Raw genomic sequence first — 11,994 nt, forward strand, 5'->3', positions numbered from 1 at the left:
GACCAAGCACGACCGAGGCCGCCCTCACATGTATACCACGGTCCCCGTGGTAGCCTCCCGCGGCCATGGAGGCGGTTCCCTACGCGGTGTTGAGCACTCGGTTGCCGACGGGGGGCACGCCGTGGGTGTGCGCCCCCTAGGCCACGCTTTCGCTCTGCGGAGGTGCTGCCGGAGTTCGTCGTGTGGTCGGCGGACCCATCCAGCACCCGGCTCCAGCTCCCCCGTTTCTTCGTAGATGAACTGCCGGCCAACGCTCGGTGCGGCTTCTGGCTCCAGGCAGACGGCTGCTGCAGCAGGGCCTCCTGGGCCTCGGGGAACAGGGCTCTGACACGTGGCTGGCAAATGTTTGCCCGCGCGCGCGGCCTGGGCCGGTGGTGTACCCTGTACTTCAAGTTCGATGGCGACGCCACCCTCTATGTGAGGGTGTTTGGGGAAGATGGTAGCCGTGCCGGGTGCTGCCCTGAAGACGACAACCGCGGCCGCCTGCCCCGCCCCGACACTGACCAGGATGAAGATGGCGACTGGCGTACAGGCGGTGATGCTCGGGGTTTGCTGAGCTTCGGCGACCCCCTCTCAGGCAGAAGCTCCTCCAGCGGTGGGCGCAACCAGCCCCTGCACCGTCGCGCCCGCCTGGGTGAAGGTAGCGGGTCAGCCCGCCATCGCGCCCCGGTGAAGCGAGAGGAGGGATCCGCCTGAGCCTCGGGAGCAGCTCGAGCCTTCGCTGTGGGTTGGCGCAGGACGAATCGCGCCCGTTTTATTTTCTTTCTTATCCTGCGTAGAAATAGAAAGTAATGTAGGGCCCCGTGGGGGCATGTTAGAACTGCTGTTGTTTAACCATCGTGATGTCTCCGCTATTTCTACGCTGTGTTTCTGCGCCGCGCACCCATGTGCGGGAACTATTTTAGCTCGGTGGGGCTTGGCGCGGTCCTCACCTCCCGAGGTCATGGCCTCGTCATGCGCTTTGTGCCCTGCAAGGATCAGTAGGAGGGGTAGCTTACGGTCTTGGTTGTCGGGGCGATCGGCCTAGGTCCTGCGCTCGTGTCGCGATGGCCGTGGGGCATGGACTGGGAGGGGTGCTCCCGCAGAGGACTCGGATAGGAAATCTCCAAATGATCGGGGTAGAAAACACTCGCGAGGGCGCCCACGACTCCCTCGCGAGACTTGTGCGAGAGAAAGCGAGGCAAGCAAGCGAGAAAGACAAAGAGTCACAAGCCAGGAGCGTTAGCAACTCCAATAGAACTTCAAACGGGAATAAACAAGCCAACTGCAGAAAGCAAATGGGAAAGCCGTGTCCGGCACCTATTCTAGTCTTCGACGTCTTCTCACCAGCGCAGAGCTAAGTGCTGCCACTGGGCATGGGTGGGAGCCCCCGAGGGCTGAGGGCGGCACTCCGGAGACTCTGGGGCGTGTACAACCCCACTCATTATTACGTGAGAGTGTCACGGGCGGCGAGCTTCACAGGCATTTGCCTTCTTCACAGGCACCGGGCCTTTCCCAAAACGCAACAGCTTCACAGGCATTCGCCTTCTTCATAGGCACCGGGCCTTTCCCAAAATGCAGCAGCTTCACAGGCATTCGCCTTCTTCACAGGCACCGGGCCTTTCCCAAAACGCAGCAGCTTCATAGGCATTCGCCTTCTTCACAGGCATCGGGCCTTTCCCAAAACGCAGCAGCTTCACACGCATTCGCCTTCTTCACAGGCACCGGGCCTTTCCTAGGCGCTAGGCCTCGCTCAGCGATAGAACCTCCGGAGATGTTGAATGTTCCACGCATTCTGGATGGGTACCCCCTCCGTGGTCTCCAAGCGCGCGAAGCCAGGCCTGGAAACATGAACAACCTTGAATGGGACCTCCCACATGGGAGAGAGCTTGTGCAGCCCCTCCCTGGAGAGAACCCGTCTAAGCACGAGATCCCCTACCTCAAGAGTTCTGGCGCGGATGTTGCGGCAGTGGTATCGTCGCAGCGCCTGTTGATACCTTGCCGCTCGCAGCGCGGCTTCTCGACGGTGTTCCTCCCCCAGCATGAGATCCGTCCCCCACATGGAATCCTGCTGCGTCTCGTCGAACACCAGGACCCGTGCGGAGCGACGCCTGACCTCGTGAGGGAGAACATCCTTTGCTCCGTAGACGAGGAAGAACGGGGTCTCGCCAGTCGGCTTGGTCGCAGTTGTGCGGATTGACCACAACACGGACTAGAGCTCATCGTACCAGCCCCTGCCGTAGGCTTCCAGCTTCTTCTTGAAGGTCCTGGCTTTAAGGCCCCTTAGGACCTCTGCGTTCGCCCGCTCGGCCTGGCCGTTGCTCCGGGGGTGTGCTACCGAAGCGTAGCATATCTGCGTTCCAAGGTTAGCACAATATGTTTTGAAGAGATTACTGGTGAATTATGAACTGTTGTCGGTGATGATGTGGTTGGGCACCCCAAATCGGCTCACGAGGCCCTTGATGAATTTGACCGCTGAGCCTGTCGGGATTGTGCGGAGGGCTTCCACCTCAGCCCACTTGGTGAATTTGTCCACGGCGACATAGAGGTAGCGATAGCCCCCTGGCGCCCGAGGGAACGGGCCCAGAATGTCCATCCCCCAAACTGCGAACGGACATGAGAGGGGTATAGTCTGTAGACCCCCCGCAGGCTGATGGATCTACTTAGCGTGAAACTGGCAAGCCTCGCAAGCCTTTACAAGCTCAACGACGTCGTTGAGCGCTGTGGGCCAATAGAATCCACTATGGAACGCCTTGCCGACGAGGGTCCGTGACGATGAGTGGTGCCCGCAGTCTCCGCCGTGTATGTCCGCCAGTAGCTCCTTCCCTAGCTCTCGGGAGATGCAACGTAGGGACACGTCATTTGGTCGCTTCCTTTAGAGCTCTCCATCCCTGATGCAATAAGCCGTGGCCTGCCACACTACACGCTCCGCTTCCTCCTCATTCTCCGGCAGAGTCCCCTGCATCAGGTAGTTTTGAGCTCCGGGATCCAACACCCTTCCTGAGGCTCTAACGCCAGGAGCAGGCGTGCCCCTGAGACTGGGCCACAGACCGGGGCTCCTGAGGCAGGCGGCTGAGGGAGCTCCTCCCTTGGTTGCGCCGTGCTCGACGGTGACGGCACCGCCGAGGGTTTAAAGAGCCATTCCTCAAAAATGCCAGGCTCCTGAGGCAGCCGCCTAGATGCCCTCTTGGCAATGTCATCAGCCTCCTGATTGGTGCCGCGAGGCACATGCTGCAACTCCAGCCCCCAGAACTGTTTCTCCATCTTGCGAACCTCAGCGAGGTAGGCTTCCATGTGCTCGTCCTTTGGCTCGTATATCTTGTTGGAGAAGTTGACGAGGAGCTGCGAATCACCCTTGATGATGAGGCGCTTCACCCCTAAGGCAGTTGCGGCCTTCAAGCCTGCTATTAGGCCTTCGTACTCCGCTATGTTGTTGGAGACCTTTTCTCCGTGCTGGAAGCAAAGTTGTACGGCGTAGTAGAGTTTGTCCTGGGTAGGGGATACGAGCACTGCGCCAGCTCCCGCACCGTGTCGGGAGAATGCCCCATCAAAGTACATGAACCAGCCATCCGGTGCTTCACTTCCCGAGGAAAGTGATCGGTCTTCGCCTGGCTCGAGACACGGCGCTTCCGCCCATTCTGCCACGAAATCCACAAGTGCGGCTCCCTTGATGACTCTGGTCATACTGAATTCTAGCTGAAATGCCTGTAGCTCGATGTTCCATTCAGCAACCCTTCCAGCTGAGTTGGGGCTCCTGAGCACTCTTTCCAAGGGGTATGCTGAGACGACTTTGATGGGATGTCCTTGGAAGTAGTGGCGCAGCTTGCGCGAGGCCACTAGTAGCATGATGAGGAGTTTTTGAGGCATGGGATACCGTGCCCTTGCGTCGTGTAGCACTGTGCTGACGAAGTACACGGGATGCTCGACGAGGTTGAGGGTGCTGGCGCTGCTTGCGTCCTCCAGAGGTCGAGGCGTCTCTTGAGACGACGGAGCTCCCAGTGCTTGGTCGCCTGAAGAGGCCTCTCCTGCTCCGGGTGCGTTCTCCTGCTGCGGCTGTTCCTTTCCGGTTGTGGTTGCGGCCTTCGCGAGGCCCTCCTGGCTCTGCTTTACTTCAGTTCGGACGGTCGATGCGTCCTTAGCACAACGCTCCTCCCTGACCACTACCAGGGCTGCGCTAGCGGAGTAGGGGGTGGCCGCAAGGTAGAGCACCAGGGGCTCCCGAGGATGCGGAGCTACCATCACTGGTGGACTGGTAAGGTACCTCTTGAGGTCTTGGAATGCCTTGTCGGCCTCTTCAGTCCATTCGAAGGGACCCTTTTTCTTCATCAGCTTGAAGAAGGGCAGCGCTCGTTCCCCCAGCTTGGAGATGAAACACCCCAGCGCAGTTACAAGCCCGGTGAGCTTCTGCATTTCTCTGAGGGTCCTTGGAGGGCTCATGTCTTCGACTGCCTTGACCTTCTTCGGGTTGGCCTCGATGCCCCTGTGGGATACGAGGAAACCCAGGAGCTTGCCCGAGGGGACTCCAAACACACACTTCTCCGGGTTGAGCCGTAGGTCCACTTCGTTAAGGCTCGCGAAGGTTTCTTCCAGGTCCTGTATCAGGGTTCTTGACTCACGAGACTTCACCACAATGTCATCGACGTAAGCTTCAGCGTTCCTCCCGAGCTGCCGGCCTAAGGCGATGTGCATCAGCCGCTGAAAGGTCGCGCCTGTGTTGCGCAACCCAAACGGCATGCACGTATAGCAGTACACTCCACACGGGATCAGGAAGGCCGTCTTCTCCATGTCTTCTACCGCCATCTTGATCTGGTGATAGCCCGAGAAGGCATCTAGGAAGCACAATAGGTCACACTCTGCAGTGGAGTCGACTATCTGGTCAATGCGGGGGAGCGGAAATGGATCCTGCGGGCAGGCCTTGTTGAGGTTGGTGAAGTCGACGCACATGTGGTCCTTTCCTCCCTTTTTCGGCACAACGACCGGATTAGCCAGCCAACCAGGGTAGCGGACCTCGCGGATAACTCCTGCAACCTCTAGCTTCCGGGTCTCTTGAACGATGAAAGCCTATTTCTCAGTAGACTGCCGCCTTGCCTTCTGCTTCACGGGGCGCACATTGGGGCACACGTTGAGGTGATGCTCAATCACTTCCCTTGGGACCCCTGCTAACTGATCAGGTTCCCATGCGAACACCTTCTTGTTCGCAAGCAGGAACCTGATCAGGGCTTTCTCCTGCTCGGGCTCGAGGTTGGCCCCTATGGTGAAGGTGGCGCTAGCGGAACCGTCCTCGTCGACTGGTACCTGCTTGGTTTCTGCCTTGTCTTGGGTGAACAACTGCTTCTTTTTAGCCGGCGCAGCCCCCTTGGGCTCTAGGGCGTCGGTACTAGTGGGCTGCACCACCGCGGCCGCCCTGAAAACAAACTGGAGCACCTGCAGCGCATCCCTTGTGTCTCCTGACACGGTGAGGACGCCGCTGCTCCCAGGCATCTTCGTGAGGTTGTATGCCGAGCGAGTTGTTGCCATGAACCGAGCCAAGGACGGATAGCCGAGGATGGCGTTGTAGGGGAGGCCAATGGGGGCGATGTCGAAGTCGATCAGCTCCGTGCGGAAGTTGTCGCAGGTGCCGAAGGTCACTGGGAGGCGGATTTGTCCCAAGGAGGCGGTGGAACCGGCTCCGACGCCCGAGAAAGGCCTGTTGGGTTGGAGCCGCTCCAGCGGCATGTGGAGGAGGCTGAAGGCCTCCACCAAGAGCACGTTGAGGCCGGCACCACCGTCGATGAGGGTCCCGGTGATGGCCACTTGGCAGATGGTGGGGGTGCACAGCATCGGGAGCGCGCCCGAACCAATGGGGTTGAAGGGGTGGTCCTCCGAGTCGAAGGTTAGATCGGCCTCAGGCGCCACCCAACCCGGGGGGGGGGCTTCTCGGCGCTTGGAGGCGATGCTGATCCGGCGGGTGAACGGCTTGACGTGATGGCTCGAGGGTGGTGCCTGGGAGCCACCCAGGAGAGCTGCGACGACGGGCGGTGCTGGTGCGGAGAAACGAGCGAGGAAGAGGTCGCGCAGCTCCTCCCGGGAGGTGACAGAGGCCGTCGGCAGGTGGAGGAGCCACGCGCGCGGGATGCCGGTGAGGGCCATGGGAAACCAGTTGGCCATCACCCGTTCATCGCCCCCGGCTCTAAGGACGGTCTCCTCATACGCCAGCAGGAAAATCACCGGGTCCGTCGCGCCGTCGTAGCGCGGCGTCGTCTCGGGCCTGAACTTGCGCGGCCACTGCACCTGTCGCAAGGCGGGGGCCAAAGCCCGGAGCCCCCTGGCCCCAGTGTCGACATCCGTTGCTGGAGCGGGCGGCGCGTTGTCCTCCATGATGGCGGGATGCAATGTTGGGGGAGAGCGGGTCGTCAGGAGGGAGGACTCCGGCGCACCCCTACCTAGCGCGCCAAATGTCGGATTTCGGGTTCCGGCAGACCGTTGAGGTTTGAACACTGGGGTGCGCGCGAAGATCTCTCCCCTACCAATCTACGTCCAATCTCCTCACGTGATCTAAGCTGGAAAAAACGAACAACCCAAGGGACACAAGGTTTATACTGGTTCGGACCACCGTTGTGGTGTAATACCCTACTCCAGTGTGTGGTGTGGTGGATTGCCTCAGGGGGCTAATGATGAACAGTACAAGGGAAGAACATTATCACGAGAGGTGTTCTTGAGCTGGTGCGATGAACTGCTAGGGTGAGTTCAGTCGCCTCTCTCTCTCTCTGCTAGGGCTCTACCAGATTTCTGGATGTTTTCTAGATGTCTCTACTCTGTGGTGGCTAGCTCTATTTATAGAGGCCCTGGGCCTCTCCCCAAATAATGAGCGGGAAGGGCGCCAACAATTGGCCATTTTGAAGGGGAACATCTAGTACATGTTATCCTGACCAAAGGCGGTCTTCGGCTGCCAAAAGTACTAGTGATGATGCTGTCTTGGGCTCCACGGTGACCTCCGTCGTGCCGCTCTGCTGGTCTTGGTCTCGTTGCACCAGAATAGCAACCTTTGCCCGATGCCTTGGCCTGTGCTTGCCCCCTTTGCACCAAAGGGGAAACAAGGACACTGCGCAGGCCGGCGCCCGCCTGGTCTCGATTTTCATGTCTTGCATCACGGGTTCCTCGCGAGGTCTCTCCACCTTGATCTCTCCACCTCCTTGCGAGCCTGCCGGATGAGGCCGCCTCTGAGGAAGCTTCCTATCATCCGCCTCGCGAGGCTTGGCCCCTCGCGAGGGTCTTGAGCTTGAGCTGATGAAGATGGGCCATGCTGGGCCCCCACTTGAGCCATGCCACAGGCAGGCAAGTCTGGGGACCCCCGTTCCCAGAACGCTGACAATTGCAAAAATCTACAAGTCATCAAAAACCAAGCACTACACGCATGCTCCTAGGGGTATAGATTGGTAGGAAAAGACCATCGCTCGTCCCCGACCGCCACTCATAAGGAAGACAATCAAAGAAATACCTCATGCTTCAAATTTGTTACACAACGGTTACCATACGTGCATGCTACGGGACTTGCAAACCTCAACACAAGTATTTATAAAATTAACAACTACTCAACTAGCATGACTCTAATATCACCATCCTCATGTCTCAAAACAATCATCAAGTATCAAACTTCTCCTACTATTCAACGCACTTTATATTAAAGTTTTTATTATACCCATCTTGGATGCCAATCATATTAGGACTAGTTTTATAACCAAAGCAAATTACCATGCTGCTCTAAAAGACTCTCAAAATAATATAAGTGAAGCATGAGATATCAATAATTTCTATAAAATAAAACCACCACCGTGCTCTAAAAAGGTATAAGTGAAGCACTAGAGCAAAATTGTATAGCTCAAAAGATATAAGTGAAGCACATAGAGTATTCTAATAAATTCCGATTCATGCGTGTATCTCCCAAAAGGTGTGTAAAGCAAGGATGGTTGTGGTAAACTAAAAAGCAAAGACACAAATCATACAAGACACTACAAGCAAAACAAATATCATGTGGTGAATAAAAATATAGCCTCAAGTAAAGTTACCGATAAACGAAGATGAAAGAGGGGATGCCTTTCGGGGCATCCCCAAGCTTAGGCTTTTGGTTTTCCTTGAATTTTACCTTGGGGTGCCTTGGGCATCCCCAATCTTAGGCTCTTGCCACTCCTTGTTTCAAAATCCATCAAATCGTGACCCAAAAACTTCAAAACTTCACAACACAAAACTCAACAGAAAATCTCGTGAGCTCCGTTAGTATAAGAAAATAAACCACCACTTTAAGGTACTACAATTAACTCATTATTTATTTATATTGGTGTTAAAACTAATATATTCCAACTTTTCTATGGTTCATACCCCCTGATACTAGCCATAGATGCAGCAAAATAAGCAAACAACACACAAAAAACAGAATCTGTCAAAAACAGAACAGTCTGTAGCAATCTGTAGGTTTCGAATACTTCTGTAACTCCAAAAATTCTGAAAAATTAGGAAGACCAGGAAAATTTGTATATTGATCTTCTGCAGTTGTAATTCGTCTTTTATCGCTCTCTGGTAAAAAATGAAAATTATTTTCATGAGCGCATACTTTCTGTTTTTATCAGCAAGATCAAACAACAATCACCCAAGAAGATCCTAAAGGCTTTACTTGGCACACAGACTAATTAAAACATAAAAACACAATCATAATCAACTAAACAGGAACAAAAAGCAAAGAAAAAAAATAAAATTGGGTTGCCTCCCAACAAGCGCTATCGTTTAACGCCCCTAGCTAGGCATAAAAGCAAGAATAGATCTAGGTATTTCCATCTTCGGTATGCAATTCTTCAATTGAACACTTATAACCCTTAGGATGTTCTTTGTTTTTTCTAATGATCAAACTCCTAGGTAGGAAATCAAGAAATTCATTTGTAGCAAAAGGTTCCTTAATGATATCTAAAAAGTTGGGGTGAACACTTATTGATTTGAGGTCTTCATTTTTCTTACTAGAAGATTCACCCTTATTTTTAGGAACATAGATAAGCTTGGAAACTTTGGTAGGAGGAGGATTTGAGGTATTTTTAACGGCAGAGAAAGCGGAACCCAAGTTGGTAATAATATCTTCAAGTTTATCATTTCTAGTGGAATCTTGATTTATCTTCTCATTAACTATGGGTTCCTTTTCCTTAAGATTTTTTAGAGTAACTCCTACCTTGGATCCATATTGAGTAATTTGGTTGTGGATCTTTTTATTCAAATTTTCAATTAACTCTATTTTCAATGATATCAAGCTTTTGCATCACATGTTCCAAAGTTAAAATAGTTTTATTGACCAAAAGAGGTGGTGGGCCTAACAAATCTACCATAGCGTTATAAGAATCAAAAGTATGGCTTCCCAAGAAATTCCCTCCAGTAATGGTGTCAAGAACATATCTATACCAAGGAGTGATGCCTACGTAAAAATTGCAAAGAAGAACGGAAGTAGATTGATTTTTAGTAGATCTATTCTGAGCATTGCAAATTCTATACCAAGCATCTTTTAGGTTTTCTCCCTCCCTTTGTTTAAAATTAAGAACTTCATTATCGGGAGTATTAACAATGATTCGAGAACTATCCATGAAGGAAAAACAAATGATCTAACACATGGACACACAAGAGGGAAGCGAAAAGAGACGAACGGAAGAAGGGCGAATAAAACGGCAAAGGTGAAGTGGGGGAGAGGAAAATGAGAGGTAAATGGCAAATAATGTAATGCGAGGGAGAAGAGTTTATGCTGGGTACTTGGTATTTCTTGACTTGGCGTAGATCTCCCCGGCAACGGCGCCAGAAATCCATCTTTCTACCTCTTGAGCATGCGTTGGTTTTCCCTCGAAGAGGAAAGGGTGATGCGGCAAAGTATCGTAAGTATTTCCCTCAGTTTTTGAGAACCAAGGTATCAATCCAGTAGGAGACAACACACAAGTCACCTAGTACCCGCACAAACAATCAAGAACCTCGCAACCAACATGATAAAGGGGTTGTCAATCCCTTCACAGTCACTTGCGAAAGTGAGATCTGATAGAGATAGTAAGATAAATATTTTTGGTATTTTGTTGTATATATTGAAAAATAAAGATTGCAAAATAGTAAACGAGATACGATAATAAACGAGATGCAATATAATAAGAAAGAGACCCGAGGGCCATAGGTTTCACTAGTGGCTTCTCTCATGATAGCATGTATTAGGGTGGGTGAACAAATTACTGCCGAGCAATTTGTCGGCGTTCTGGGAACGGGGGTCCCCAGACTTGCCTGCCTGCGGCCTGCGGCGTGGCTCAAGTGGGGGCCCAACGCGGCCCATCTTCATCAGCTCAAGCTCAAGATCCTCCTGAGGGGCCAAGCCTCGCGGGGTGGATGACAAAAGGCTTCCTCAGAGACAGCCTCATCAGGCAGGCTCGCGAGGAGGCGGAGAGATCAAGGCAGGGGTACCTCGCGAGGAGCCCGTGACGCAAGCCGTGACGATCGAGACCAGGCGGGCGCCAAGCATGCGCCGGCTTGCGCGGTGTCCTTGTTTCCCCTTTGGTGCAAAGGGGGCAAGCACAGGCCAAGGCATCGGGCAAAGGTTACCATTCCGGTGCAACGAGACCAAGACCAATAGAGCGGCAGGACGGAGGTCACCGTGGAGCCCAAGACGGCGTCATCACCAGTGCTTTTGGCAGCCGAAGACCACCTTTGGTCAGGATAACTTGTACTAGATGTTCCCCTTCAAAACAGCCAATTGTTGGCGCCCTTCCCACTCATTATTTGGGGGAGAGGCCCAGGGCCTCTATAAATAGAGCTAGCCACCGCAGAGTGGAAGGGGGGACAGGGAGACAAAAGGAGGGAGAGAGTAGAGACATCTAGAGATCTGATAGAGCCCTAGCAGAGAGAGAGAGAGAGGCGACTGAACTCATCCAAGCAGTTCATCGCACCAGCTCAAGAACACCTCTCGCGAGGCTGTTCTTCCCTTGTACTGTCCATCATCAGCCCCTGAGGCAATCCACCTCACCACACACTGGAGTAGGGTATTACACCACAACGGTGGCCCGAACCAGTATAAACCTCATGTCCCTTGTGTTGTTTGTTGTTTCCAGCTTAGATCACGTGAGGAGATTGGACGTAGATCGGTAGGGGAGAGATCTCCGCGCGCACCCCAGTGTTCGAACCTCAAGGGTCTGCCGGAACCTGAAATCCGACATTTGGCGCGCCAGGTAGGGGTGCGCCGGAATCTTTCTTCTGCTGTTCGTGTGTGATCTTCTGTCGTGTCCATGGCTGACGCTCGTCGGGCTCGCGCCGACCGCCGGGCTCCTCTCGCCACCCACGTTGCCCAGACGGTGCCCATCGACGGACGTCCTCGTCGTTCCCCGTCGCCTGCCGCCACCGGCCCGGCGGGGAACGAGCAGCAGGCCTCGTCCCAGCATCCTTCGGTACGGCGGGAGGGCCGCACCGCCACACCATCGCTAACTCCAGCTGCTTCGTCATCCCACGCCCGTCGCGCCCCCACGGACGCGCACGCCGCACTGCTCCTGGCAAGAGAGCTCTAGCACTACCGCCCCGTCGACGACCTCTACGAGGACTGGCTCGCCCGCATCACCGAGCTCGTCAGTGCCGCAGGGGGTCCCCCTTGCCGTCCCTCTCGCTGCCTTGCCCACCATTCCGCGCAGGAGGCGAGGATCAGGAGGTGCCTCTACCACCTCCTCCCCAAGGAGGCGCCCTGGCTCCAAGGTGCGCAGCCCCAGGGCGAGACCCTTCGCGTCCGGCGCCTGTGCAGCAAGAAAGGAGCTGCCAACAGATCCCTCGTCCCCAAGAAGGTGCTCGTGCGCTCCCAGCGCCGGCGCGCCAAGATCGCGTCCCTGCACCTCCATGCCAAGACCCCGCGCTGCTCCAAGCGGCGGCGCGCGGTAATCCCCAGGAACAAGCCCAACACCAGCAAAAGGCGCCGGTGGCCACGGCAGGCTGCCGCGCCCTCACCCCCATGGCCAGGCAAGTTCAAGCCTGACCTGCCCCCTCGCTACGATG

This window comes from Triticum aestivum, chromosome 4A (assembly GCF_018294505.1).
Source record: "Triticum aestivum cultivar Chinese Spring chromosome 4A, IWGSC CS RefSeq v2.1, whole genome shotgun sequence".
Lineage (NCBI taxonomy): Eukaryota > Viridiplantae > Streptophyta > Magnoliopsida > Poales > Poaceae > Triticum > Triticum aestivum.